Genomic DNA, 23,136 nt, shown 5'->3' with positions numbered 1-23,136 from the left:
AGCAGAGCTGTGTACTTTCTGTATGGGTTTGTAATGTGTCCACAGAGCTAACTGGGAATTATGTTTCCCAGAACTTTCTTCTGGATTTTGGGTTAGTAGTGGCCACAAGAATAATTTTGAGTGAGACTGGAGGGCAGAAGTGAAGTAGCACCTGCATATCTTTTATGTCTAAAGGCTGGTGATGATACTAGGCTCTGTTCCAGCACCACACGTTGTTGCTGATCTGCTGTGTCACATTGTTGGCATGGAGCAGTGGCCAGGGCTGCAGCTTCTCCCGCTCTTGTTAGATCCTATCCATTAGCTTCTGGGATCCTGGGGCAGTGGGTAGTTTTTCTGCAGGTTTTCAGCATCATTGAGGTTGGAGGCCTGAAAGTAGAAACAGATGATATGGGCTTTGTTAATCTTCATGCGTTCCAGCTTATCTTTGGGGTTCTAATTTATCCTGGTTCATTCTCACTTCATGTCCGACTTTCTGTTATGGTTGATATCTGGATGTCCCCCCAAACGCCTCATATGCTCAATAGGTGGGGCTTTTGAAACATGATAGGATTAGAGGGTATTATAGCTGACTTGCTGTCAGGAGGTGGGGTCTTGTGGGAAAGGCAGGTCACTGGGAGTATGACCTGGAAGAGTGTTTCTTCATTTTCAGCTCCTCCCTTCATCTCTCTGCTTTCTTTCTGCCATGAGATGAGCAGCTGTGCCTGCACTATGCCCTGGCCATGCTGTCATACTTTGGAGCCAGCAGACTAGGGACTAAAAATGTGAGCCAAAAATAAACTCATCTTTTAAGTTGTGGGTGTAGGGTATTGCATCTCAGTGACAAGAAAATGACTAAGATGCTTGCCTTTCCAGCTCCCTGCCCTGATGTCTTTAGCCTCAGCTCCAGATGTGGAACTGCCAGTCTTATATAGACCAACCAGCTCCCACACCTGTGGGAGGCTGAACCCTTATAAGTTTCCTCTGTTATTCACAGTGGTTCTGCCTCACCAGTACACTCTTGACAGGTGTTCAGGAGCAAAGTCAGGGCCCTAATAAGGAAATGTCAGGCTCCTGAGATCTCAAAAGGTGATGTCTAGGTGGATGAACCTGAGAATCTTGAACCCCTGTATTTCCCTGCATGTTCTGGACAGGCAGGATCAACATCTTGTTAGATAAGAAGAAGCGTCCCTTATTTGGAGACCATGCAAAGATCCTTTCAAAGTGGATGCCTCACAGGATGATGCCTGGTCTCGGGATATGCCCCCTCCCTTCCCCTTATTGCTTCCAGAAGAACAACTGGACACAATCTCAGCAGAGTTTAATCAGGGTGTTGTACTTATTCCGGGAGAGAATATTCAGGCAGATAATTCCAGGATCCAGTTAATACAGTATATGTCAATATGAACAGGAGGAACATGTGGGAAAGTGGATCTGGAAATTATTGGATGGAGCAGGGGTGGCAAGGGAGAAGAGAATAAGGGTGGATAAGGGAGAATTATTGACAGTAAGCATATTCTGTTACCATGAGAGCACAAGTCATAACTCTGGATTAAACATCACAGTAACCTAGTTGTAATGTACTGCTGGGATGGTTTCTTGAAGCTTGAACAGGAATATGACCTAAAATACAGTAGGTAAATATGCAAGGATACACAGTCTTTGGCAGAGTAGGTCAGAAGTCTCAGAAAAGAGAAAGTATTAGAGTGGGCTTCTTATAGGAGACAGGAGAACACATTATCTGATTTCTTAGAGGATCCAAAGAAAACACTTTTTTCACCAAATAAAGAATGCAGTGTTGAGAGGACATGGGATGGAGATGCTTCTATGGAACTGGGTTCCCTAGTATCATAGAAATAATATGATTCTGGAATGGCAAAGGAAAGACGGTGGAACTTAACTGTAAGTAGCAAGGTGAATGGGTATAATTACAATATTAGGCCACTTTGGCATCTGGGGTACTCTGATGCACAGAGATCTGGGGCAATGGCTAATGGAGCAAGAAAGATGGACAGCCAAGCAGGATGTTATTTGACTTGTGTGATTCAGACCTTTATCTCTGATTGATGTAAGTCTTTAGTTGCCTTGCTCTTGTTGAGTTATGATTGCTGCAAATCCTGTTCATCATTCCATGGGCATGGAAGCAACAAGAAACATCCCATGAGTTCTACATAAGCTTCTCCCTGTCATCACTGTATAGTAGCAGTTCTAGCTCCTTGAAGACTGAGGGAGATCTGAGCTATATTCTGTTCATTGTCCCTTAAGCACCACTTCACCTCATCTTCAAGCCTCTTCATGCAGGCTTTGGCTTGCAGTGTGCAGATGCTCACTGTGCATCTTTCCCTTTCTGCCCCAGTCTTCACTGCCCACCCAGTGGGACTGCAGGTGAGAGGGCATGCAGACATGTGCAGCCTGGAAGTGTGGGGATGTTTATGCTTTCTCTGGGACAACCCTTATCTCAAGGGTGCAGGAGCCAGTGGAGAAATGTTTCTCCCCATTCTTGCACAGACAATTCTAAGAGTATTCTAGCTGTTCATTGGAGAGCCCAGGCAAGACTGAGCTCCAGTTATCCACAACAGTGACCATGTCAATAAGTACCTTTGGATTAGTTTATGTCTCTAGTTTCACCCTCTGTGGTCCTTTACTTCTTCCATTTAAATTACCTATGTACAGATCCTTTTCTGATACTCTACTTGGGGAAGAACCCAGGGTCAGACAAGTACAGTTATTATTTGTGTGTATGTATTTTGGTCTGTCTACCTATCTTCCACCTAATCTATTACCTGTCTGTCCCAAACATCCATCCATCCAATTATAGATTACAAATAAAGGCTTAGAGCATTAAAAAGAATTGATCAGCCCAACCGTAGTAAGTGGTAGATCTTGAGTTTTTAAAGGAGTTCACTGAATGTGAAAACATGTTCTCTCCCTCCTTGTTTATTCCTCTCATCCCAGCTTTGAAAATGCTATCAGTAGACCTTAGCTTGTCTTTCAAAGTCCTCGATGATCAGGCACTACCTACTTGCCCATAGTGGTTATTTGTAGTTCATCAGGCTACAAATTGTGCAACACACATGCGCATCCCCTTGCCAGTGAGTTCCTTTCCCTGTGCTTCATTGTGGGGGGATGCATCCTCCCACATCTGTTTGGAGCATGTCTGTTACTTCTTTTGTTTCTTTTCTGAGTTATTTCATTTCTTCCTTTTTTGTTTGTTTACTCGTTTCTGCTTCAGGATGTTTTTCTTATCCCCTAAATGCTTGTTTGAAGATTTTAAATTCAGTTTGGGTTGTTCTTATTACTGGTCAGCTTTGTGGTTGTTTGTTTTTGTTTGAGAGGGAGCCTTGATTAGCATTTTTCTGATACACATTTCTACAGCAGTTTTCTGTGTATGGTCTGCTTTTTTGGTATATTGGTTCATTCCCTATTTAAAGCACTCCATAGCGCCCTCCCCTGTGCAGTTTCTTTTATGAGTGGTGATGGGGCAGGGGTAGAATTAGTATGCCTTCTCTTTTGTTTCTGTAGGATCCTCATCTTTCCTTTCACTGCCCGGTTTCCAAGGGTACCCACTCTTCTGTCTATGTGGTTTGCTCCCTGAAGCTGTGCTTCTCCAAGACAGATCCTCTTTCCTACTTGTTGACCACCTGTTTTTAGTATTTTGGCTTTTACTGTTGGTCTTTTTCCGGAGATGATTTTGACTTGCCTTGTCTGAGTCTTCCATACCCCTCTACTCATTTTCAGTATCTCATAGTCTCCCAAGCCTTCAGCCTCTGTTGGAATTTGGTCTGTTTTTTTAATGACAAGTAATTTGAAGGCTGTTGTGTCCTCCTCTGTCTCATTATGCTGAAGGTATGAGTCAGATGTGGTTTTATTTACTTAGTTGCTTTTATGGTTTATTTTCTTTTTTTAGGGTGAAGAGGAAAATTTAAAATTGGGTGCTCCCATTGTCCCAAAACCCAGACATATCTCTACTTTTAAGGCTCTGCTCAAAAGTCAACGTGCTATCTTCTTTGAGGTCTTCCCTGATAATTCTCTGCTTTTGTCAGATATTTGCTAATTCTTTGAGTTTTATTTTACTTCTCTCTAATTATATTTGTTATATTGCACTGTCATTATGTATTTCTCTCCCCTCATCAAACTGTGAATGTCTCTAAACTGGCAAAACATGTATTTTTATTTTTTGTGACACATAGTAGGTACCATTAAATGCGTTAATTGTCTTAAAGCAGAATAGAGGCAGTCAGTTGATGAATGTCACCTAAATTACACATGAATAATGTGCAGACTTTTGGATCAGATTGATTTTCAGTTTTAAAAGAAATCTAAATAGGTAGAAAAGTTGCATAATCACATTATTATTACAGTATAATATTAAAGTTTAGGGATTATAAGATTGTCACTTTCTCCTATATAATTTATGATGCTATTTAATTTTTAAAACTTAAAATGATCTTTACATATACATTTTCTTCTAATATCGTTAAGTATTTAAAACTAGAATCTGAAATAGTTTTCTTTCCTTTTAAGACAGTATCTTTAAGTTTTTTGCAATATTACTGTTTTTAAGAAATCATTTTCATGTATAAATGACTTTTTACTTTTTTGCTATGCAAAACGTAGTCCATGTGTCATGTGGCTAAAATATCACATATGTTTTGTTGTTTTATTGGTGGTACTGGGAATTGAACCCAGGGCCTTGCACAAGTGCTCTACTGTGTTACATCCTCAGCCTTTGATTGATTGATTGATTGATTGAGACAAAGCCTTGTTAAGTTGCCCAGACCTTGAATTTGTGATCCTCCTGCTTCTGCCTCCTGAGTAAATGGAATTATAACAGGTGTGCACTACTATGTGCAATTTACACTTCTTCAAGTGAGGGTTATTTCTTTTCAAACCAAGGGATCCACTTGTTTATTATTTATAATTTTATTTTGTATTGTTGGCTATGATTATTGGACAGAAAAATCAGGAAGCTTTTAGAAGGTTGAAAAGGAAATCTTTATACAATAATATAGTTTACGGGATTTAAAAAACTGGCTTTCTTCAGAATTCCCTATAGAAAGATACTGTTATACAGTAAATAGGAGTGTCCTTATTAATTAGCTGGTGTTTAGATCAAAAAAAATTTGTCTCTGTGCATGAGTTTGTTTAGAAAAATCTTAGTCTTCTATATTCTAAAATTACTGTACAATGACTAGAACTAAAGAAAATTATCTTTCAATTAAAAATGATTGAAAAGAATGTCTATAGCTCATGGCAAACAAGTATCAGCTGCCTATCTATTGTTTCCTTTTTCTTTTTCTTTAATATCAGACTATAAAAAAACTAAGAAGTTTTTCTAACACCTACTTTTTTCATTATTGCCATATTGCTTTCCAAACCCATTGTAAGAGCTCATCTCCACTAACCAGGACACAGGAGTTCATTTTACTTGCTACCTCCTAGTATTATCAGGCGTTTAAAATTTTAATGATTTGATAGAAGTAAAGTGGTTTCTCTCTTTTTTTTTTTTTTTTGGTAATGGGGATCAAACTTGGGTCCTTGCACTTGCGCAGCAGGCGGCGAAACCACTGAGCTAAATCCCCAGCCCTAGTTTCTCTTTTTGAATTAGCATTTCCTTGAATACTGGTATGTTTAATATGCTATTGACCATTTGGTCTTGGTCTTTTGTGAAATTATCTTTTTAAAAAAATTAATTTTATTGGTATATTTTAGATATAGTTTTTATAGTTTCTCCTTTAAATATTACCTTTTTTATTAAACTATCTTTGATTAAAAGAAATTCTTTTTTGTATGCAGCAGAACTTATGTTCTTGTATTCACCCATGTTTTTGCATATAAGGTATATTTTATTCATTACTATGAGTTTATACTGTTACGTGTATAAAGACTATAGTTTGTTCATTCAGCTGTCAATGGACATTTGAGATGTTTTCTTTTTTCTTATTAAAAATAATAGTTCTGTAGTTTTGTATGTCTCTACTGGTGCATACATATAAGATTTTTTCTAATATACATACTTAGAAGTCAAATGCTCTACTAGTCTTGGGAGAATATACATCTTCACATAATACTGATTTTTTTTCCCTCAAAATAGTTTTATTAGTTTATATTGTTCGATATCAGTGGATAAGTAATCTAGTTGTTTTTCATTCTTTCCAACAGTTTTTATTCTCAGATTAAAAAGAAATCTTTGCCAGTCTGGTGAGTGTGAATGTTACTGTGATCTTGTGATTATTAAAATTATATTTCTTTGATTACTAATGAAGCTGAATATTTTGTATGTTTATTTCTCTTTTAGATTTCTTGTAAATGCTTATTTGTGTCTTTTTCTTTCTTTCTGTTGCATCATTTATCTTCCTATAGAAATTCTTTGTAAATTCTGAATGGTAATCTTTGGTCAACTCCGAAGCCCTGGGCTTTTTGGTTTTCTTAAATACACTTTATTTTCCCTGCACATTTGCTTGTGCTGTTTCTTTAGTGTGGAATGTATGTTTCTGTTAAAACTCATTCTCCAGGGCTATATCAGTCAACCAGCTGAAGCTTTTGCCTATGCTCAAACTAGATACGATCTTTCCCTCTGAATTCTTACAGCACCATTTTGACAGTAGTGCATTCAGTTTGGTATATTATAGTTTGTTGGTTACATGCACTGTACTTTAGTATATAATGAGCTTTTTGAGCAGGAGCTAGTGCTTCATCTTTGTTTCCCAGTGCCTATCATAGTAACGGCATGATTTTGGCTGTCAGTAATAGAAAACTCAATCAATGACAGTGGCTTAAATAGGATTTTAAAAATGCTTATATAGCAGTGAGTCAGAAGTCAGGCATCCCATGCTCCTAAGAATCCAGGCTCCTCCTTTTTTGCTCTTTGTCCTCATTATTGACTCTTCACACTCAGATAGGAATACGAGGGAGAGAAAGATACTTTCTGTTCATGAGGCATTTGCTTTGTATTTAGAATTTGAAATGTTCTTCAGCAGACTTACCTGCATGTTTAGTTTTTGGCCACATGATGTCATATGGACATTCTTAAAATGAGTGTTTAGTTTCCCAACATCTCTAGACAAGGGAGAACTTGTCAATTGGGCAACTTTACAAGACTGTATCTCAAAATAATGTTTAAAGAAAAGGTGGGTTGGTGTGTTGCTCAGTGGTTGAGCTCTTATCTAAGCATGCATGAGGCCCCGGGGTCAATCCTTAGTGCTAAAAAAGAAAAAGATTTTTAAAATATTAGACTGTCTACATTATGGGGGTTTTTTGTTTTGTTTTTTGTTTATTTTATTTTATTTTTTTGGTACCAGGGATCGAACTTGGGATCTTGCGCTTGCAAGGCACACACCGGAACCACTGAGTTAAATCCCGGGCCCTTCATTATGTTTTCATACTTAGGATACTCTGGCTTATAAAATTGTTGGGGTTTTGAAAGCATTTCATTGTCTTTTAGCTTCTAATAACTGGGATGAGAAGTTTGAATGCTATTCTGATTCTGTTGTTTTGTTTGTGATGTGTTTTTTAAATCACAAGAAGGCTTTAGGATTTTTTATTATCCCTGGTTTGGGATTTTGAAATTTCACATTTACATGACTTGGTATATTTTAAAATTTGTTATGCTGAGCACTGAGTGTGCCTTTTAAAACTTCAGTTTTGGGAGTATTTTTTGAATCATATATTTGATAATTTCCTCCTCTTGGTTCTTTTGTTCGCTTTTTTAAAAATTGTTATGTACAAAATTTTCAATAATTTTCTTTTTCTGTCTTGTTGTTCATTTTGCATTTTTACTTGACTTTTGGCCTTTTTCTTTAACTTTTTTATCCACACCTTTAATAGGCTTTATTTTCCACTCCAGATTTAAATAATTTCTAAGAGCATACTCCTTGTTTTCTTTTTTTTATTGTTTTGTTTTATTTTATGGTTGAAATATATCTCCTTGAGGATATTAATTAATTGTACTTTTCATAAAGTTTTATTTTCCTTCAACCCTGAATTGATTATTCCTGAGTTCCTTTTCTCCCTGCTTTATTTACTATCTTTCATTTTAGGGATTTTTCTCAACCGTCATAATATGAATGAGGCACTAAAGTGCTGGTTAGAAGTTCTGTGAGGGATATGCAGCCTGATACTTGGAGGCTTCTCTAGTGTTTTTCACTGGAGACTGCTGCACACGTTAATATCAAGAAGTCTTTTACCTAAGCGCCTTTCTGTTTCTCCAGAAAAGGGTCCTCTAAACTTACACTTGGGGAGCGTTAGCCTGGCTCTGTTTTCTGGAGCCAGCGGGGGTTGGGTAGATTTGTACTTGTGTTTTCACTCCTACCTCATCTTTGCTCTTCTGCATGCCTGGTGACCCCCAAATCTGATTGTTTTCCTCCTAAAATTATTAATCATGTGTATTGAGGAACCTGGGAAATAAAACTCCTTAAAAGGTTTTCAGACATTTCCCCTATTGCCATTTTTTGCCTCCTTCCTCCGAGTCCCCTGTCCTCCAAGGTTACTCTTTCTTCCATATCCTGACCCTTTCCTGGGGTTCCCTGCCTACTGTTTGAGTTTCCCTACGAGAACAGCTCTCTCTCCAGGCACTTTGAGTTGACCTTTTTGTCCTCTGCTTATTCCTTTACCCTTCTTTGAAATGTTGTTTGTCCTCATGCATTGTAGCTTAGGGTTATAGATTTGTTCATGAGTTGAAGGAACCAGCTTGTGAGCTTATCTCTGACCGAGGAGCCAATGAGGACAAAAGACAACAGACACAAAAATAATTTGGAAGAGGAGGACCAGGGGACTTTTGCCTTTAGTGGACAAAGAGCCCCGAACTAATAATGTTTTTTACTTTTATTAGCTTTGTATAAAGAAGTAAGCATGTGATCTAGGGTTTAGGGAAAGGTTTTTTTTAGGTTTTTATAATTTGTAGACTATACCTGAATGTATTTTTAAAAATTGTAGTTGTTTTTTTCTTTGAAACTGGTTAACGCTGGCATGTTAGTGAACAGCCTGAGGTGGAGGGTGGTGGTGGTAGTGGTGGCTTGTTATCTCCCCTCCCATGTCTCAAGGAGAGTTTAACCCAGGTTTTGGTTTTACACCTGATTTCCCACAATGAGTTATTGAATGTGTTTCTGTTTTTTGTTTGTTGTTTGAGAATACAGAAAAAAATCATTACTGTCTTGAAGCTGGAAGCCAATGAATGACTACCTTTCCATGAATTATAGCAACAGGTAGCATATATTGTGTACTTAATAAACATATGGCTTCATTCTAGTGGTGAAAACTCATTATTTTATTTAATCCATACATCTGTTATGTCAGACACTGAGTTTCCTAAGAATTTTAACTGTTTTAACTCTGTCCTCACAACAAATTCTAAAAGGCCTGTACCGTTGTCTCATTTTACAAATAATTGTGCTATGTAGACATAGAAGTTAAGTAACTCAACCGAGAATGCATTGCAGATAAAATGAATCTGGATTCTATTTTATACAGTGCAACTTGAAGCAACTACTGTATTCTCTATGGTTCTATGCCATGCTTACATATAGTTAGAAATTGTAAAATACTTGTGAAGTGAATATTTTAATGCATACTCTGCATTTTAACCTTTTAATTAAGATGTTTATGTATGTATACTCTTTGCTTAGCTATTGCCTGCTTGCTGTCCTTTTCTGTGTGAAATTTTAGTATCTTTAATCTCACCCTTTTGAGAGTCAAGTTTCAGTATAATAAATAAGGACAGCTTAGTAAAATGGAAATCACTTTTTAAAAGCTAGTATATTTTCATCTACATTTAAAAAGTTGTAGAAAATAGAAGGGAATAATTTGTGGGGTTTTTTGTTTGTTTGTTTGTTTTTGGTACCAGGGATCGAACTCAGGTCCTTGTGCTTGAGAGGCAAGCAGCGGAACCACTGAGCTGAATCCCTGGCCCTAGAAGGGAATAATAAAGCAAATAATGGGGATGCAGAATTGAAATTTTTAACATCATTTCCCAGGAAGAGTCTCTTGATGTTCAATTTTAGTATTTCTTTAAAATTTCTCTTTTATAGGGTTACTTTTTCTGATTAATCGTCTTTCACTATGAATATCCTTGATTTTTAAAAATTGTATATGATTATCAATGTACTATTATCCAGCTATTATAGATATTTTTAAATTTGCCTTTTCCCTTTTCTGTTGTGTAGCTCAAATTAACAACTATTATAAATTCAAAGTTAAATAAATATCTTCCTTTGCATTTTGCTTTAGATATAACTTCTGATGTATTTGTGTTAAATAAACAGGTAATTAATAATATTTAAACCCATGTACAGATAAATATCTCTGTTATATAAATACAAACTTATACGTTTATATTAGTGGTTCCCTTTATTAAAAAAAATCATGCAGATTTTCTTCTTAAGAGTGTTATGTTATACTTATCTTCCGTAATTTAAAGTTGGCATAACTTGCTTTGTACTCTGGGAACTTTAATTGAAGAGTTTTCACTTTTATCATTTGGCCAACTAAAATATTACGTGTATCTGACAGGTTTTACTGCATGTCATTTGAATTTCATTAGAAGATGTTTCCTTTGATTTTAATACTCAGTTGATACAGATTTCATATACTAAGCAGTATACTCCTATATTGGTATTAATAGAAATATTTAGGAATATTTTAGGTTTAAGATACAGAGCCGGGGATTTAGCTCAGTGGTTTCACCGCCTGCTGCGCAAGCTCAAGGACCATAGTTCGATCCCCAGTACCAAAAAAAAGATATAATATCTATGGTAGGGATTTCTGGCTCTCCTTTTGGTACAAGGTAAGTTCACTTATTTTAAAGTTTTGTTTTTCTTTTTGTTTTGTTTTTTTTTTGGTACCGGGGGATCGAACTCGGGTGCTTGCATTTGCGCTTGCGCAGCAGGCGGTGAAACCACTGAGCTAAATCCTCGGCCCAAGTTCACTTATTTTGGGGTGGAGTCATGTGACTAGTCCTGGCCAATGAAATAGAGCAGAGATTACATGTCAGGCTTCAGGGCCAGTGTATCAGATTGACATTGTGACTATATTAAAAGCTTTTATCCCAATACTCTAGACAGTGACTCTGTTTCTAGGTCTTGTGAAGAAGACATGGAACAGAGTCCCTAGATAAGTCACATGAACATGTAGAATGAGAGAGAAACTATTATTTTAAACCACTGAAATTTTGGGGTAATATGGTATTATTATTAGATGATTCTGAGTGCTAAAATCTCCCATGAGGAAAGTCTTATATGAAGCTCCTCAGAAAATTTTAAGATGATGGAGCTACAAAGAGTCCACTATTTTTTTAAGAGAAAAGAGAAAACTTCTGCTTTCATTGAGGGGCAGACAGAGACAGGTTGGAGGGTTTTAAACCTTTGGAACACCTCAGAGAAACTTCTGGGCCAAGCTGGATGCTTCCAGTTTCCTTGAAATTTTTGTTATTGTTCTTTTTGGAAACTTTGGAAATGACACTTTAATAGTGAGCAAGAATAGATATTTTAGGTCTGGAGGATAATGACAGTTGCCTAGTTCCAAATCTCCATGTACTCCAACTCCCCTTCCCTCAACATAATATCAACAAGAGGCTCAAATAAAACCACACATCACCCATATCTTCAGCGTTGCTGACGGGAGTGCTGAAAACTTCATATTACTTGTAAGTAGGTAAAGAAGAGCAGCACCAAATTCAGGAGGCCTCAGGCTGCAGCAGTTCTGTGGGGTATAGAGTGCAGAAGGGGAGTCTTAAGAGATACATAAGAAAGAAGAAAGATGCCCAAAAAGTTTAGATGAAACACACTGGCAAAATAATCATCCTCAGAAAGAGAAAATATTAACAGTATATACCAAAACACTGAACCCTGGCTTCAGACTTGCTTAGTTGATAGCTTCAGCTAATGAGAATGGCTCACAGGTGAGCAGGACCTGAAGTGGCAGCCTCAGACATCATTGCTTCTAGAGGAGAAGTAGATAAATGGGCAAGTGGGCACCTTGGAGTTGTGGCCAGTGAAGAGAAAGAAATAAAAGGAGAAAATTACAGGTCTTGCAAAAACAAGAAAAGTTACACACGAGTCCTTCCCCATCATCCCTTAAACCAAAGAAACCTCACTGAACTTTTTATAGGGAAGGATCTTTTATACTTGGTACTTTATGTACCAGATGCTTAGAAATAAAAAAATTAATACAAAGCTATTATAAAAATAAAACATAAATGCAAAACAAAATATTGCTCTAAGTCTAGTCATTATGCAGAAGAATAATGAACACAGCACTTTAAAATGAATAAATATCTTCAGGCAAGCATTAGGAGATGGTATTTGTCTTGGGGATAACACCTTGAGTCAGATATTAAAAACTAAGAAATAGGGACGGGATTTAGCTCAGTGGCAACGTGCCTGTCTTGCAAGCGCAAGGTCCTGAGTTCGATGCCTGGTACTGGGAAACAAAACAAAACTAAGAAATGAACAAAAAAAAATAGAATGGATTGTATTCTGGAAAAAAGTAAAATACAAAGCCATCAGAAATAATGACTATATGTACAGGGTCCCTAAGGAAGAATAGGTAAGAAAGGATTCAAATAAAAATTTAGGGCATTTAAGGAAATCAGGGAAACAATTTTTTGAAAATTAAACATGGAAAAAATGACTTTTCAGAGAAAAAGTGGTTGGAATGGAGAAAGGCAGGGCAGATGTAACATGTATAACAGGAGTCCTTAAACAAGAAAAATAAATTGTTCGAGAAATGTAATTCCAAGAATAAGAGAAGACTTGAGGGCCGGGGATTTAGCTCAGTGGTTCCGCTGCCTGCCTTGCAAGCACAAGGTCCTGAGTTCAATCCCTGGTGCCAAAAAAAAAAAAATAAATAAAAGAGAAGACTTGGGTCTACACATTGAACTAGCTTATTGAGTACTAGGGAAAATTGATAGTAATAATGATACAGTAATCAGCTGCCACCATGACCAATTCTGAGACATATCCTAGTAATATTATTATTAGAATTACCCTAATACTTAGTAATGTTGCAGGCATTCCTCGAGTTCCATTCTTGCAACTAGGTCATTAAATAAATAGGTTGCTAAATGAGGAATTATATATAGTATGTACATTACAATATTCAGAACAAAGAAATGGTCAAAGGAAACTCCAAAAATTACAGTGCTGTATAAACAAGGTATACTTTACAAAAAAAAGATTGAGGCTCTATCAATAAGATGTACAGAACTGTACCAAAAAAAAAAAAGATGGGTCGTACGTCTGAACAGTCATTAAATGAGGAAAGTTTGTATTAAAGTTTTTAAAAAATCTTCAGGTCTTCAGGAAAAAAGATGTAAATCAATTATTCAACTACATCAGATTTCTCAAAGGTGATGTGCAAAGCAAGGAAACACTGAAGCAGTGCTTTTTTTTTTTTTTTTTTGAGAAACTTAAGGGAAAAAGTACAAACCAAGAATTTTATACAGCCTTGAAGATTAAGGCTGTAGGAAAAGTTTTGACTATTCTAGGACTCAGAGAATACCTTACCCAGTATTCTTCCTGAGGAAACTACTAGAAAACTAGAGAATGAGTTTCATTGAAACAGACTGGGGGAAAAATACTGATGATGAGCACTTGATATATTTATTTGTACAGCTGAAACTAAAGCAAGGATAAGATAGTACACCACTATGTAAACCTTAAATTATATCAATTACATAGGTATTTGTAGTTTATATTAAATTAATATGCATAATATTGGGTACATGCTTGTTCCCAATTTTACTTTCAATTTCAGTTTGACCTGAAGTTACAGCAAAAATCTAGTTCCTTGAGTTACATCAAGCAGAACTCAGAAGCCATGCAAGCCACAAAAACATTTTCAAATTTAAGCATTTATTTCCAATATAAAAAGGTAGTAGAAAAGGGATATAAAACTTAAATATTCAAGTGCCCAACTTCTTTTTCTGCCTTAACTGCTCAAGTGTCCACAAGTTGCTGACATTCTGATGTTTTTTGGAAAGACACCAGAATTGAACACATAAGTTGTTGGATGAAAAGTGGGTCAGTGATGGTATAACAGGGTAGGCATCTAAATCAGGATCATTACTGATATACTTCACATTTCATCAACTCAACATTCTAATATTTGGGTTTCATCATTACTTAGATCATTATTCTTATACTTAACATATTCTTACTGGTTCTAGGTAAAGTAGCCAGATGCTTATTGGTTCATTTGGGATGACTTAAACTAATAAACAAGTGTGAGGTCAAATATATTCACATTCAAATGTTTTCTTGCATGAAGAAATTGTAAGCAAATGGTATAGCCAACTGAATAAGGCTTGCTTTTTTTTTTTGGTGGTACTGGGGATTAGATCCTAGGGCCTTTGTACTGAGCTACATCCTCAGCTCTCTTTACTTTCTGAGATAAGGTCTTGCTAAGTTGCCCAGGCTGGGCTTGAATTTGTGATCCTACTGCCTCAGATTCCTAGAGTGCTGGGATTACAGGCATATCCCGAATGCCTGGCCCTTGAAATATTTCGAAACACTTGTACCACACATGTATAAAACATAAATATGTACAACATAAATATGTGTACAGCAGATCTAAATATACCTTTCCTTGCTCTGTTCATGAAAGAGCCTAGAAGGCAAAATACCTCGGTAACAATGAGCAAACCTAGTATTTAAGTTTTAGTTTCTAATACCATTTCCCAGTAAAAGGAATTAAGGATGTTTATAAGAAGAATGAAATAAGTGCTCAAGAAAGGAAAAGAAGGGAGTATATATGAGGACACAAAAGCCAGCTTGAGGGTGCTTTCTTTCACTGATCAAAACTGGAAAAATTTATATGTCAGAATAACTAAAGTCAGGAAGAAATTTTAACTCATTGAAAAAATAATCCTTGAGTAGTCAGATAATAGATAAATAGATAGATGGAAGGCTCTTCTCCATAGTAAAGTGCTGACTGATGTTAGAGTAGAAGAGTTGGAAAATTACTTTTGTAACCATTATAGAAGGATTAGTTCGGGTAAGAATTATCAATGGATTCTAAATCTCTTTAGGACATTTTGATAAGAAACAGGATAACAGGTTGCTTACTGCAAGGAGAAAATTAGTACCTGTACAGTAGAGACCCTGGGCAGCACCTGGACTGAGTGATGAAAGCTACTGGCATCAAAGGCCAGGGATTTAGCTCAGTGGTTCTGCTGCCTGCCTTGCAAGTGCAAGGTCCCAAGTTTGATCCCCGGTACCAAAAAAAAAAAGCTACTGGCATCAGTGAAGGACAGAATGATATTGTACACTTCTGCTTTGATGCCCTGAGAAGCACACATCACTTATGTACTGGGCTTGCATAAGCTGAATCATGAGAATATGTCATTCAGTCAGAAAATTTTATTTAAACAAACAAAAACAATTGCCTCTGTTCTTCAGAAAAGTCAGTCATAAAGACAAAAATTGAGAAAACTCTCCCAGAGGAAACGAGACTAAAGAGAAATGACAAAATAAATGCAATATGTGATTTTGTACTCAAGGAAAAAGCACCATAAAAATATACAAATGATTCTTGGCTGTATGTTTTGACTTGGATTTTCTGACTTTATGATGTTGTGCAAGTGATAAGCAACCTTACTTTGAATTTTAAAATTTGCACTTTTCCCAGGCTGATGATTCTGGACAGCTGCTGAGAGCATCAGCCCTGTGTTTACAGGGGAAACCACCAACACTTACGGGGATGCTGTGTTGCCAAGTTAGAATGTTCAGTAAAATAGGTGTTTTAAATTCATTTTGTTGTTGTTGCTGAGATGGGGTCTTACTGTGCTGGCCAGGCTGGCACTGAATTTCCTAGGTTCAAGTGATTCTTCTGCCAGTCTTCCAAGTAGTTGGTACAGGCAAATGCTACCACATCTGACTTGTGGTACTTATGGTATATCTTTTCAGTTTATAATGTGTTTCCAGATATAACTCCTTTGTAAGTTGAGAAGCCTCTCTATATTGTATTGTAGGTATTTTCCTCATTTTAAAACCTTTCTTGTATTATGACCTATAATAGAGTCTCCATGGAAACAACAGCTGTAACCTCACCTTCCTAATACTAGCTAGTCTTACTTCTCTGTCTTTTTTGGTCTTCTTGTTGAGTGTTATCCTAGTTGTTAGGTACACTTGTCAGCCCCTTGTAATGTGGACTGAGTAGACTGAAATCCCACAGTGCCACGCATAGCCTGTGCAAGTCCAAAGCCTCCCCTTCCATCCAGGTTCCCCTCGATTTCTAGGAGGGCTGGTCTTCTCTGAACCCCCAAAACCCTCATAACTGCCACACCACTGATCTGTTTGCACAACACCAAGCTAGGTTCCTGTTTGACTTCGGTGAAAGACAAAAACACACAAAGAAAATACAGTAGACTTCAGTGGAGGTTTCTGAAGGGAGGCAGAGGAGTAGCACACCGGGCAGCACAACTGCTCCCACAGAGGGCCAGGAAGGAGCATTCCTAATCTGTTTCTCCATCATGTGGCCTTCAGTGGAAGGGGAGCTTTCTCTCACCTCTCCCTGGCCTCACATCCCTTTTCTCATGTTATTTCCCCCTTTCTTGCTGGGATCAAAACCAGCAAATCCACCCTCTCATTTCCCTCCTCTGCTTCTGACCTCTCAGTCCCAGGTAATATCCATACTTACAAAGAGGGAGCTTGGTATAGAGGCAGTGCAGTGCCCTCTGTAGAAGGAATTCTGGTGTTCCTTGCTGTGATAGTATGTTTTCTTCTCTTTACCAATTTCATGGGTTCCATATGGTAATCATACTATACATGTAAGTATACAGTGTATTAAAATGAGTAAACATCTTGACCCCTTTTCATGCCATAGTGCTGGGGCTCAAACCCAGAGCTTTCTGCATGCTAGGCAAGCACTCTACCACTGAGCTCCATCCCCAGTCGCATGAATGTTTACGTGTTCCAAGCACTGGTAGGAACAGAGCAGACATGCTTCCTGGTCTCAAGCACTGCAAGGTCCAGAGGAGACTCTTGGGCAAGGGACCTAGTCCACTACTAAAGAAGACTGAGGTAAACAGAGTACTGAAAGAGCAAGAGAGAGCATCTGAAGGTTTGGGCAAGTCATACAGCTGACAGGTAACAAAGTAGAAAAAAGCCTGCAGATCAGAAGGAAAAGGATACAGAAGCACCAAGATGACAGAGAAGATGGCATGTCTGGGAATGTGTGCTTAATACCAGCCCCAGATCATGGGAAGGAAGGGAAAGGAGGCACAGCAAAACATCAGGCAGAAAGCAACTCGGGAAAGAATTTGTTTGCTTGAAAAAATATGTATTACTTCTCAAGGCAGTAGGGAGTCCATGAAAGATTTAAAGTAGAGGATTAACATAATCAGTTTTGTACCTTAGAAAGATCAGCAGCAGTGTGGAAGATAAACTAGAAAGGAACTGAGACAGAAGATGGCAGAGCCATGCACAGGTTGATGTAACAGTCAAGGCCAGAAATAATCAAGGTTACACCAAGGACCTGAAAGTAAGAAAAGAGGAGAAAGTAAATTCTTTAATGTGTTATTCACTATTTATACTGAGCTCAAAGAGAAAACATTGGAAATTACTTAAATTAGGAAATTATGATTAGCTGTAGTATAAATCACTAGAGTTCACAGTGATAATCCTTCAGTGACTGTGAAGTTGTAAACTACTATGGATAAGGTCAACTTTCAAAATGTTATGAGTGAACTTTATGCATTTGTCATAACTCACAGAACTGTATCCCAGAGTGAATTTTACCGTATGTAGAAACTCTTAGAGCTAATAAAGTAGAAAACATAAAAGTATTTTAAAAACATGAGTATTATATAGAAGAAATTTTCAAATTCAACAAGGATTTAAGTGTTTAGTTATAGTTATGTACACGTACATCATTATCAAAGTTGATGGTTACTCATTAGAAAAAAATAACATTTTAAATCCCAGTATAAAGTTTCTAAGGCTTTTCTATTATGAACACATAAAAATACACAGATTTTTGATACATCATGCCTGCCATCTAAAAACAGCTTGTTCTTTATTTCAAACACACAATACATTATTAATGCATTATTCTCAAATGTTGCTAGTTTTATGGCTTTATTTTAATGGCATGAAATTTAATAGCATGTTATTTTATGCAGCTTTGTGGTTATATATGCGGGTAGATTTGATGAACATAAACTTCATTAATTAAAAAATATATCAGCTGGGAATGGTGGCATACGCCTGTAATCCCACCATTCTGGGTGGCTGAGACAGGAGGATCACAAGTTCAAGCCTAGCCTGGGCAATTTGGTAATTTAGGAAGACTCAATCTCAAAGTAAAAAATAAAAAGGGCTGGGGATGTAGCTCAGTGTGAAGGTCCTGGTACTGGTCCCTCAAAAGTATTTGAAATATGCATAGGATTCCTAAATGAAGATGGCCAGTGGGCAATAAACAATTTTGCTGTAATCAAATATTTGAAAATCTGCAAGTATCATAGAATTTAGTTTTATTTAAGAGAACTATCTGCTCAGATACTTCATCTCCTGGCCATGTCATATGACTAAACTAATATTCATAAAAATGTGAAGAAAGAGATAATTTAGGAAGGAACATAGCAAATCAAAAGGGTAGTGTGGAAGAGGTTTTTGAAAGTCCTATTTTCAAAAGCAAGGTCCCTTAATATTTATAAATCATTACCTATCTGATATGTAAGTTAAAGGTAATCATGCCTAGAACATGGGTCTAGATATATAAAGAACAGGTCTGCCTGTTGACCCTCAGCCAGCCTTCCTTCTTAAGTTATGCTTTCATTTACAATAGAAGCCACGCTTCAGGTTTTTTTGGCAAGTAAAATTAGATAACTTGTGAATGATAAAAATTTCAGCCATGTAGCAAGTCATATCTACCACCTTCCAAAGTTCTACCAAATTATTTTTGTTTGTCGATGTATTTTGAATTACACTTTTCATGCAAGATACAGAATAGTTTTTAATAGTCCAAAGTAATTGTCTCAAGGATCAGATTTCAATTTGATGTAACAAAATACAGCAGCTCTTTGTTCCTGCTAAGTCATAACCTCATTTTCCCCCTGCAATTCTGTTGTCACCTCTGCACTTAATTGTATTGTGAGAAAGCATTTTATCAACACCCTTCCCTTTTTCTGTTTTCCAGACTGCATGCTGCTAATAGTGCCAGTTTGGTTTCTGTTGGCACTTAGATGTGGCAGCCTTGGATCGCATATCAATTTGTAATGATTTGTACTTAACAGCTCTAAACTTTCATGGGGTACTGCCAATTCGATTTTAAAGAATAATTCTACTTTTTAAAAATGTTAATTTTAAGTCAGTGAATTATATAATCTAATGCTGTGAATACTCAGGACCCAAGAAACGAGTTTCATCATTTCTTGTCCCCTACTTCCTCTCCTACTTCAGTTTTAATGTGTTTTCTCAACCACAACCATGCTTCAGCCCCTGTTCTGTGATTTAGAAGAAAAAAGCCAAGGAATACTCCAGAGGGACTTAAACCATTAGAGAGCATGTACACTGCTAGCCCCCTTCTTCCCCCTCATTTTGTATTTCATACCCCTGAAACCAAGTTAAACAATGAATGCTTCTGAGTTTATGACAAGGATATCTGCACAATTATGTTGCCATTTAAAAAATCTCACAGATATTTTGTGCCTCTAAACACAATTACACATTGGTTGATTTTTTAAATTTCTGATGTTTTTAAAATTAAAAGTTGAAAAACAATAGACAACTCTCATGCATAAAACTTTTGATTATTCATAATCTAAAGAACATTTTCATAATTATTTAATTTTTAAAATTCCATTTTTTTCTTTTAATTATACACTCAGACACACATACTCACTCGTGTATTACCATATTACTTTTTTGCATCTAGGGTGCCCAGATATTTGATCAAACACTGTTTGGCATGCATAGGTGCATTCTGTCAGCAAATGGGAGCAGTATACAGGAGATCAGGCCAAGCAGGCTCTGCAGGCAAAGTTACATGAAGTGGCCCAAATGTCAGTGATCCTTACTCCTGCTACAGTACACTGCCTTTTCCTTCTCTCAGCCTGCAAGCCTGGTCTTATGGGGAGATTTTTATGATAAGCTGACAGGAAGAGAAAATACAGGCCTGGTTTACAACAGTTTTGCAGGGGCAGTACTTCGGTTGTTTACTCTGCTCAGGAGAAATGAGCAGATTAAGTATAGTTTAAAGGAAATGTATGTGGGTGCCAATTGACAAGGAGTGTGATAATTTTGTGTGTCAACTTGGCTGGTCCAACGGCGTCCTCAGAGACTTGGTCAAAACTAATGTTCTGGACGTTTCTGTGAGGTTGTTTTGGGTGAGAGTAACATATCAATTGATGGACTTCCGAGGAAGGTAGACTGTCCTCCATAATGTAGGTGGGCTTCATCCAATCCAATTGAAAGCCTGAGTTAGAAGAAAAAGACTAGCCTTCTCAAACAAGAAAGAATTCTCCAATACCACCTTCAGACTTCATTTATATTATTGGGACTTCCTGGGTCTACAGCAAGTCCTGTTTCAGACTCAGACTGGAATGTCACCTTTCCTGGATCTCTAGCCTGCCAGCCTTCATGGTGGAACTGCAGCCTTGGAGTCATCCTGAATCTCCAGCCTGCCATCCCACCTGTGGAATTCATAACTTTAGTCTCCGTAATCACATGAAACAATTCCTTATAATAAGCTTTTTTATGTGTATGTGTAGGAGGGATATATTTTGATATTATGTCCTAGTATTTCTCTAGAGGACCCTAATACAGACGTTTGTGAACTTGTGATGGGGTTACAGTCTGATAAATCCATTTTAAGTTGAAAATCCTGTAAGCTTGAAAGTGCTTTGGTACAACCAACCTATCAAACTTCATATCTTAATAACACAGCACGTGGTAGACTCATGATTGTGGGCTACCTGGCAGCTGTGGCTTCCTGTCACTGCCCTGCATTTGGAGAGAGTATCATATCACATATCACTAGCCTGGGCAAAGTTGAAAACTCAAAGTTTTAAGTACAATTTCCACTGAATGCCTGTCACCTTCGCGTATCATAAAGTCAAAACGCTAGATTAAACCATCGGAAGATGAGACATCTATAGTGTCATGATCTTTTTCATGCCAGATCTTGGAAGTTAGAGGCCAATAAAGAGATTTCTTTGATATTAAAGGTGCTGGAAAGAGGAAGGTGAAACTAATTATTGAAGAATGGGAAATAAGGGCCAAGTCTGAAACTCCTTTCTTTAACAAAACAGGAACTCTCTTTATTAGCATGTTAAGCTTTGTGTCCCCCGCCACCTTTTTTTTTTTTTTGCTTCTGTTTTTATTGTTGAACTGATGTCTCAAAGAAAAAAAGGTTTAAGGACCTGAAAATTGCACAAGTTTTTAAATGGACAAACTTTGCTTTTAGAAGCTGATGATATTCTTTAAATTATAGATTCATAATAAATTATGTTGATTTACTTCAGTGTAGCTGCAAGAAGCTGTAAGTTTCTTTACTTCCTTTTGCATGTACAACTAAATCTGATAATGTTGCCTTTTATAATTGTTATTTTTTTTCTGAAATGAAAAGAATTCGAATTCATTGACTCCCCGTACCAAAAAAAAAAAAGTATTATTGACATGGTTATAGTATACTTACTTCAGTGTCATTTGTGTATTGTTATGAATTAAATGTTCCTTGACAGTGGCAAATAGGATTCATTCAATATTGGATCATTATGCTATTTGTGTTTTCTTTTCATGCTCTGGTTTCATGCATACAGCTATAATTATAATCAAAAGACTGGTGTAGTCAAATGATAATCTGGAATTAGAAAAAAAGGAGATGGCTTGATGTTTAGAAGGCTAGCAACATTCAGGCTTGAGAGCATGATGCAGCTGGTTCCATTATAGGGGTGTTCCTTCCTAGGAGACCTGTATTTGAATCAACTGGTTGGATTATCCCCTCGGCAGTACTAGAAACACATTGCTCAGTTTGGAATTCTATTTTTGAGTTTTACAGTTTTGTCATTCTATCTTTCATAGTCCATTCTTTAGACTTTTGAGTTCTTTTGATTAAGATAATTTTTTAGTCCTTCTGTTCTGCTTACAGTGATTTTTACCTCTTAAAATGACTTTGTATAAATCTCATTTCATCTGTGGCAGATTTCAGCTAGGCTGATTGCTGAAGTGTTCTACTCTTGCTTCAATACACTGGTTCTCTGCTGCTTCCTTCAGAGATCATTTCTGTCCTTTACACAGGCTATTTTGATAATCTTACCTTCCCCCACCTCTGACACCTTAACATATCCTTATCCTTTTCTGTGTCCTTTAACTCTTCTCACAAACTCCTTCTGCCCTGGTTTCAATTATTTACCACTGCTAGAAGGAGCTGCTCCCTTAGGAATCACTTATTCCATCTCTACTTTTCTCAGCCTTTCTCATGTTCCCTTTGTCCTTTGGGTCTTCTTTCCCATCTGCCTTCTATGTTGGAAAAACGTTTCATATGATTCTTCCCACTTTTTACCTTTATTCCTTTCTTTAATATTCCCCTTTCTGGAATAGTGTTGTATATATTTTTTAAGGGTATTGTTTTGTTTTTCTACACTTACCCTCACACCCTCACGTCCTATGTAGTCTTGAGGCTCAAGCTTTGTTTTAGGTTACCGGCATTGACACCAAGGAGTTTCAAACTATCTTTAAAAGGCTGGATGTGATTTGGGTTGCAATGGTATTGGACAGTTTGATGACCAAGGGTATTACGGCTGTATGAGATCTTCTGGAATAGCCAGTGGTTCTTTCAGCTAGTTTGTAGTTTTGATCCTGGGACAGTTTTTTTCTACCTCCGCAGGTTATTCCCATGAATGTCTGGAGTCCAGCCAATGCTATTTGACTTTAGAGTTTGAAAGAGAGTTGGGTGGGGAAGGTCATTTTTGTGGTCACTATTCTATTTAGCAGTTAGACCATTACATCTTTAAGGATACATTATCATACAAATAACTCACTCTTTTCTGTTTTGATCATTTGTTTTATATTTTAAATAACCTCTCCACCTTTTGAAGTTTAAAAATATGGAGAAGTCTGGCTTCTTTCATTATACTCTTAGAATTTGATTTTTGCCTCATCTTTCCATTATTGATGGTTCTTAAAAAAAAAAACAAAGGCACTGAGTTCTTCTTCTTGCTGTATT

General features: G+C 37.0%; 1 protein-coding gene and 1 long non-coding RNA gene across 5 annotated transcripts in view; one reads left to right on the top strand and one right to left on the bottom strand.

Moving 5' to 3' along the window:
* Nucleotides 1–23,136, top strand: part of Rps6ka5 (ribosomal protein S6 kinase A5) — a 270,771-nt gene that overhangs the window by 115,389 nt on the left and 132,246 nt on the right. The gene's annotated exons all lie outside the window — the stretch shown is intronic.
* Nucleotides 141–16,246, bottom strand: LOC110345943 (uncharacterized). The gene is made up of 3 exons (XR_002389642.2): nucleotides 15,666–16,246; nucleotides 11,566–11,670; nucleotides 141–366 (listed from the first exon to the last, which is right to left on the bottom strand). It is a non-coding gene; the product is annotated as an uncharacterized LOC110345943 (long non-coding RNA).

This window comes from Heterocephalus glaber, unplaced genomic scaffold (assembly GCF_053883595.1).
Source record: "Heterocephalus glaber isolate CG9 unplaced genomic scaffold, H.glaber_assembly_v1.0 deba00001608, whole genome shotgun sequence".
Taxonomy (NCBI): Eukaryota; Metazoa; Chordata; class Mammalia; order Rodentia; family Bathyergidae; genus Heterocephalus; species Heterocephalus glaber.
The sequence above is the reverse complement of the archived record's forward strand: the minus strand, read 5'-3'. Positions and strand labels throughout refer to the sequence as shown.